The following is a 7,308-nucleotide window of genomic DNA, read 5'->3' as shown; positions in this document are numbered from 1 at the left end:
TAGTAGCGCGTGTTTACCCGCGCTACTGCTATACATGGGTAGCAGTAGCGAGTTTTACAGGAATGTGCTACTGCTAATAGCTATGAGAAGGGGGCAATAGTCCTCTTCCTTTATGAAGAATCGATCGATCTCAACCGGACTTAAGGTGAAGCAAGAGGGGGGCAATAATCCTCTTACTTTACTTTTTTGCCCTTCTTCTCCCACGCCTCTGTCTCCGTCTCTGTCTCCTCTGACTTTTTACGGGGTGACATGTGCAGATCTGCCCTGATATCCAAATCTTGCAAGTCTTTTCTTGCCTTCGGGCCATCCTTGGTCTTATCTGGCATGTTCATCAGTGTCGCAAGCAAGCTCTCAAGGACATTCTTATAGATATGCATTTGATCAAGGCAATGAGGCATGTTGAGTTTGTGCCAGTACTCCAAGTCCCAGAAAATAGGCCTCGTCTTCCATACCTTCAGCAGCGGCTCCGGCGCCTTTTTCATCGTTTTTCCCGGTGCAGGGCACTATTCCCAGTTTTTCAACAGCTCATCGATTTTGGCGCCGCTCCGCTTACGTGGAGGTCCTCGATGCTCAGCCTCACCATTGAATAGATCTCCATGGTTTCTCCACGGGTCGTCCTTCTCGAGCCATCTTCGATGCCCCATGTACACGATTTCCCAGACCCGCCATATTTCATTGACGTTAGCTGCTGAGACGTTGTATCATCCATGCACCGCATGCATCCGCAATATCCATGGCACACCTGGCCTGCAACATATTCGTAACCGAGATAGTCGTGCACCATCGTGATCAGCACGACTCTCATATAGAAATACTCGCCTTTGCTGGCGTCCCATGTCTTGGCTGGTGTTTTCCATAACGTTTCCAACTCCTCTTGAAGTAGCCCCAGATACAGATTAATATTATTTCCCTGTTGTTTCGGCCCTTGAATCAGCATGCTCATGTGTAGGTACTTTGACTTCATGCACAACCAGGTGGGATGTTGTACATCCATACAAACATGGGCCATGTGATATGGTTGGTGTTCTAGTTGCCAAATGGATTCATGCCATCGATACATGCACCAAGCACGATGTTCCTTGCATCACATGCAAAATACCAATATTCGCCATTGAACGCTCTCCACTGGCTTCCATCCATGAAGTGTCTCAGCTTTGGATCATCTCCATCGTCGGGCTTTTTCCTCTCCGTGTGCCAACACATGAGCTTTGCTTCCTTGGGATCTACAAAATAACGTTGCAGACGGGGAGTGATCGGTAAGTACCATACAACTTTCTGGGGAGAATTTTTCCCGGCCTTCTTGTATCGAGAAGCATTGCACACTAGACAGTTGGTTTTTTCCGCGTGATCCTTTCGATAAATTATGCAATCGTTGATGCATGCATGGTATCTAATGTGCGGCAGATCAAGAGGGCACACGATCTTCTTGGCCTCGTCCACACTAGTAGGACATAGATTCCCCGCGGGAAGAACATCCTTTAGGTACTTGAGAAGCTCATCGAGGCTAGTGTCGGTCCATTTGGTTTTAGCCTTCGTCTTCAGAAGTTCGAGCGTGAAACTCAAGCTGCTCACCTCGGGATCAAAACCCTCATACAATGGACTGTTCGAGTCTACCACCAGTTGCTGCAGCTTGGCCTCCTCTCTGGAAGCAGCTCTGTCAGTACTCGTCTCCTTACGATGCAGTACTTGAACATGAGGGTCAAGCATGATTGAACTTAGTACCGACAAAGTCTACAACGTGGAGTCCATGTTTCCTCCGCCGCCATGTCCGGCCCCTTCTCCGCCACCATGTCCGGCCTCTTCTCCACCGCCATGTCCGACCTCTTCCCCGCCACCATGTCTGTCCCCTTCTCCGCCACCATTATCGGTCATCTCTTCTTCTTGCCCCATGTCATCATTGCCTACCCCGTCGGCGTCCTCATCATCATCATCCTCATCTTCAATTATCCATCGAGTATAGCCATCCATGAAACCAGTCATGAGCAGGTGCGCCATCACATGACCATCCTCATAGGGGTCAAGCCAAACTCCTCCTTTGCATCTTCGACACGGACATAAAATCTTTTTCCGGTTATTTTCTTTCATGTCCTGCACCGCCGACCGTAACCACCTTTCCACCATCGTTCCACTGACCATCATGAACACCTTCATAGTAATAATAAACAAATTCATTATAAAAATGCATGCATGCATCAAAGTCATACACAAATTTGGCATGACCTTCTCTAAAAATAGGACATATAGAGTTTGCCCGAAATTCGCCGAAACGGAAATAAATCGACATTTTGACAAAACATAGGCAACTCACAAGCACAATTCGGTGGAAACTCATGCCACACACACAATTTCCATCATATTGCCCGATTATGTCATATCGCACATATACACATATTTCCATTCTTGCAAAAGCACAATTTTTTAATCACCTATCTCAAGATCGAGCATGGTGTCGGTGTCGCCACACACCTATGGAATGATCAAAGTGGACAAAGCTTAATTACTTCTTGACAAGGCTAGATCTAGTTAGGAAGGTACATAGGTCACTTCACTAAATGCTAGATCTACCTAGCTAGTTTGGGAGGGAGATAAGTTCAACTAGTGGAGGGGGAAAGAAAAAGAGAAAGGAGATGCATTAATGGAGGTGGTGTGCTTAGCTAGGAGTAATAAAGAGAGAGAAAGAGAGGTAGAAGAAGGAGAGTAATGTGGGGAGACGTAGTGAGGAAGAAGCTAAGTGAGGGAGAGAGGAGGTGGGAGTTAGGGGAAAGTGAAGGAAGAGAGGATGGGGGAGGGGCGGGGGAAGAAAAAGGTGGTGGTTCCGGTTTAGCAGTAGTGCTGGGTGTAAAATGCGATGCGGCTAAGAAGATAGCAGTAGCGCGCCCCTAGGGGAGGCGCTACTACTAAGTGGGGCCTGTCATGTGGCCAGGTTCAAACTTAGCAGTAGCGCCCTACACAAAAAATGCGCTACTACTATTACATTAGACTGGTGCGCGTCGGTCCTAAACAAACGGTTTTTAACCCCTTTCCGCGACGGCATTTGGAACCGTCGCCAAGTGAGTGTGTGCGATAGGGTGTCCTTCCCACACGACCCAGAAATCGTCGGGGATAGGCCCTCCTGGGACCCAGCTTGGGGTCGTGTGCGATCGGGCGAGGCATCGAAACCCAATCATTTCCGTACGTATGTACATCCCACACGGTAATCCGAGAAAATCATTTCCGTAGGTATGTACACCCCACGCGGTAATCCGAGAAAATCATTTCCATAGGTATGTACATCCCACACGGTGAATCCCAGAAAAACATTTCTATTCGTATGTATATCACACACAGTCAATCCAAGGAATACGTTTCCGTTCTTATGTACATCCCACACAATCATTCCAGGGAAAACGTTTCCGTTCGGACGTACATCCCACACAGTTTTATGTGTATGCTCGTGTCTGAAAGGTGTAACTATCACACACAGTCTTCCTTGGTTAACTGTTTGCTTTTATCAACTATATCACACAGGATTTGATGAAGAAAACTGTGTGGCATTGGGCTATCCATCGCAAGCGCTTTTACTGCTAGAACCGTTTGCAAAGATCCATGACACATTTAGCAGGTTTATTAGTTTACAATTAATAATTCCAGTATTACGCAAATTCACATTTCATATCGAACAGCTGTTTGCCAATTTCATATCAGGCACATAAATATATTATAACATCACAGTACGGTAGCTACATGAAAACAACACAGTACAACATATAGCTAGTTCAACTTCGTAAGAACAATATATTCATTTCCCTAATCGAGATCATACAGGCTCGTCTTATCCACCTCTGCTTTCAGTTCATTAAGAACCCGTTTTGCACGGGCCAACTGGGAAAGTGCCTCCTCCTTCGCCAACACCATCTTAGCAAAGTCTGATTCGAAAAAATTGAGCTCATTCTCCACCTTCAACTTTTTATCCCGCATCTTGAAATATGTTTCAGTGTTGACAAGACTTTCTCTAAGCCTACGTGTGTTCTCTTCCTCATACATGCTCTAGAACTTCGTTAGGCACATCTTCAAAGACTTCTGCCACTCTTGATCAACCCACTCCAAGTAAGAACACGTCCGTTCATCCTATAATATTTAAAACTAGATCAGTAACAATTGTAGAGGAAATGGGTTTATAGCAACATAGAAAATCACCAATGCTTATTTTGAAAAACTGAAGAAACATGTTAATTATGACATATCTTCTCAAAAAGATCAATGTGCAAATGAAATAATTGGTACTGAGACAACAACCAAATTCTGGGACATCAGAAGCTATAATTAACTACAATGACGCTACAAGTTCTTACTCATGTAAAATAAATAACAAATTGAACATTTTATGAGAAAGGTAAATATAACTGCAACAGCATAGCGACAGTGTTTGGATGACAACAAATTGATACTAATAGGTGTGTACATGCACAAATTTAGTAACATAGAACTAATAGCACTAAGGCCGTCCACTATCTATGCCAAAACTGGGGTAAAGACAACTGTTGCTACATCTCGCACCGGTGCCCTGCACTGGCGAGCCGATGCAGCGAAAAAAATCAGGGACCCGGACTCCAGAGCACGTAGTTGCTCCGATGCCCAGTTCCTTCGTGCCATAAAGATTTAGTATTTTACTGCTTGGCTGCTCGGATGTGTGGACCAAAGTTGGCTGCAAAAACTGCTGAAGCGGTGCCAAATAATTTTCTAATGGCACCGCTGATGAGATGGCAACAATTTAAGATACTAGGTACAAACTGTGACACTGTCTTAGGATGCGTTTGGTTGAAGGTGTGGTATGAATGGGCTGGGACCGTGACAGTGTCTGAATCACATCTAACAAATGATTTGTAACAACGAAAGAGGGTCTAACATTCTCTGCACATGCCAGAAACTTCCTCCCACTGTCCACAGAATCAAATGCAACTAGCTTCATGCATGGAGATTGATGGTGACAACGAGCAGATAGATCTTCAGCCACCCCGCTCCATTCGTTGCCACTGATGGTCTTAGGGATCTACAAGAGGAAGAAACGACTCAAATCGACCTCCGGGTAAATATCCTTCATTCCAAGTCATAGCCCGAGAGACAGAAGAGAGGCATACCCGGGTGGTGAAGGAGTAGTCACCGGAGGAGGAACCGCTGGAGATGTCTTTGAAGAATACCATGGCGACCCCGGTGGTAGGATGCGAGACAGCGAGAGCGAGGAAGCGGCTATAACTTAGCAAGGAAGGAAGGAAGGAAGGAGGAAACAGGGGAAATGTGACTTGTGGTCGGGGAGAAAAGGGGGGGGGGAAGGGGGCGGGGATAGATAGGCGGTAGGCCAAAATTTTGGAAATGTGGAGGGAAGCTTTGCGTGCGGTGCCGCCGGACATTCACTTTGAACGATTGTGTGCATCGCAAACGATTCTTCTGCTTTACGCGCATGGGATGAGTTTGATAATTCAAATTTTGATCTCAAGGCATGGGCACATTCACTTTGAACATGCGCGGTGCCGCCGGACCATTCACTTTGAACGATTGTGTGCATCGCAAATGATTCTTCTGCTTTACGCGCATGGGATGAGTTTGATAATTCAAATTTTGGTGGAAATTTCCCCGGGTATGTCATTGCATAATTTAACATTGCTTGCTAATTTGGGCACACAAAAGAGCGTACAGCAGACAAACCACATTTACCAAATCGAGCAATTTTAATAATTACACAGAGCCAGGTGACCTAAACATTGCTCTAACAAAAGACTAGCATTAAAAACAAAGCGTAAGTACGCATAATTAAAAATCCGCCGCCGCGCCGGCCTATGCATCGCCGGTGTGAGATGAGATTTCGATGACTTGTCCTGGTAACATGCTGCCGCTGGTGGACTCCGTGTCCCCCTGCTGAAGTCCACCGCGTCCTCGTCCTCGTCCTCGGCGCTGCCCTCAAGGTTGTAGTACTCGTAGTAGTGGCTGCACCAGAGCTCGCGTTGGTACTCCACCGCTGATTCCTCGATGGACAGACTCTTCTCTACCTCGACCTCGGCCACACGCAACTCCTCCTCCCGGCGCTCCTCGATCTCCGCCGCCTCCTGCAACTCCAGCTCCCGCTTGGTAACCTCATGAGGAAGCAGGTGCTCCATGGCCACCACCACCTTTTCAGACGTGGGTTGCATGCTGGAGTCTGAGGTGGCCTGGAATATCTTGGCGTGTGCATCCTCGATCTTGTCGTGGATGGCCTCGAGTTGGGCCAGGGCGACATCAGTGGCACGGACGGCAGCTCGAGCGCTCTCGGCGTTTGCAGCTGCCCTGTCGGCTGCCGCAGACGCCCTCTCAGCGGAAGCGGCCGCGCTCAATGCGGATGCAGCGGCACTCTCGGCGTAGGCGGCCGCGCTCGGGGACGACGCGGCCATCGTACGAGCCTTCATGAAGCATTTCCACGGCGTCATCTTTGCAAGAAGGGGGTGCGGGAATGGGGATCAGGATTCGTGGATTCGGGGGTTGCCGGCACTAGAGCAGACGAGCCGGCGAAGCTTAAGGAGGGAGACTTAAATAGACCCAGATATTTTCATCGCAAACAGTTCCTAGAAAACAACTGTGTGTGATGTTGTAGATATTTTTTATTAGCTGTGAAAGACGAATTTGGAATAAAGTGCCAACGGATGGTGTTTTAAATGAACGAGAAATTTTGTAGTACTAATACAACTGTCATGTCAAATTTTGGAAAGGGGTCATTTGACCTTCTAATACATTTAAGTGATTTTCTAGCCATTTAATGACCGTAATTGAAATTTGAACTACATGTACATGCAACATCTAACCATAATGGTTTGAAAACTCATATTTCATGTACTTGTGTGCAATTTAATTCCATGTGCAGTAAATTGTAAGGAATTTTCAAACATATTGGTCTAACGGCTATGACACAATTAAGCATGGAGTGACATGGCATTTTAATTCAAAAAAATAGAAAAATGATCAGAAACACATGAAACCTTGGTTGATGTAATGTCATGCCACCAAGATGATGTGGTAAAGAAATTGGCATGTTTGACGAACGTTTGGACACACACTCCTCACAAACCGGAGCAACTCGCTAGAAGGTTCGTGGTTCTGAGAGGGAACAATGCATGTTTGATGACGAACGGGAGATAGCTTCCTCTTACGGCCTTCAAAATTTTTCCTACGTTTAACGTGCACTAATACAATTGTCATGTGAAAATTTGGTAAATTTCAGAGGTCATTTGACCTTTTAAAGACATTTAAGTGATTTTCTAACCATTTAATGACCGTAATTCAAATTTGAACTACATCTACATG

This window comes from Triticum aestivum, chromosome 7D (genome assembly GCF_018294505.1).
Source record: "Triticum aestivum cultivar Chinese Spring chromosome 7D, IWGSC CS RefSeq v2.1, whole genome shotgun sequence".
Classification (NCBI taxonomy): Eukaryota; Viridiplantae; Streptophyta; class Magnoliopsida; order Poales; family Poaceae; genus Triticum; species Triticum aestivum.
Note: the sequence above shows the minus strand (reverse complement) of the source record.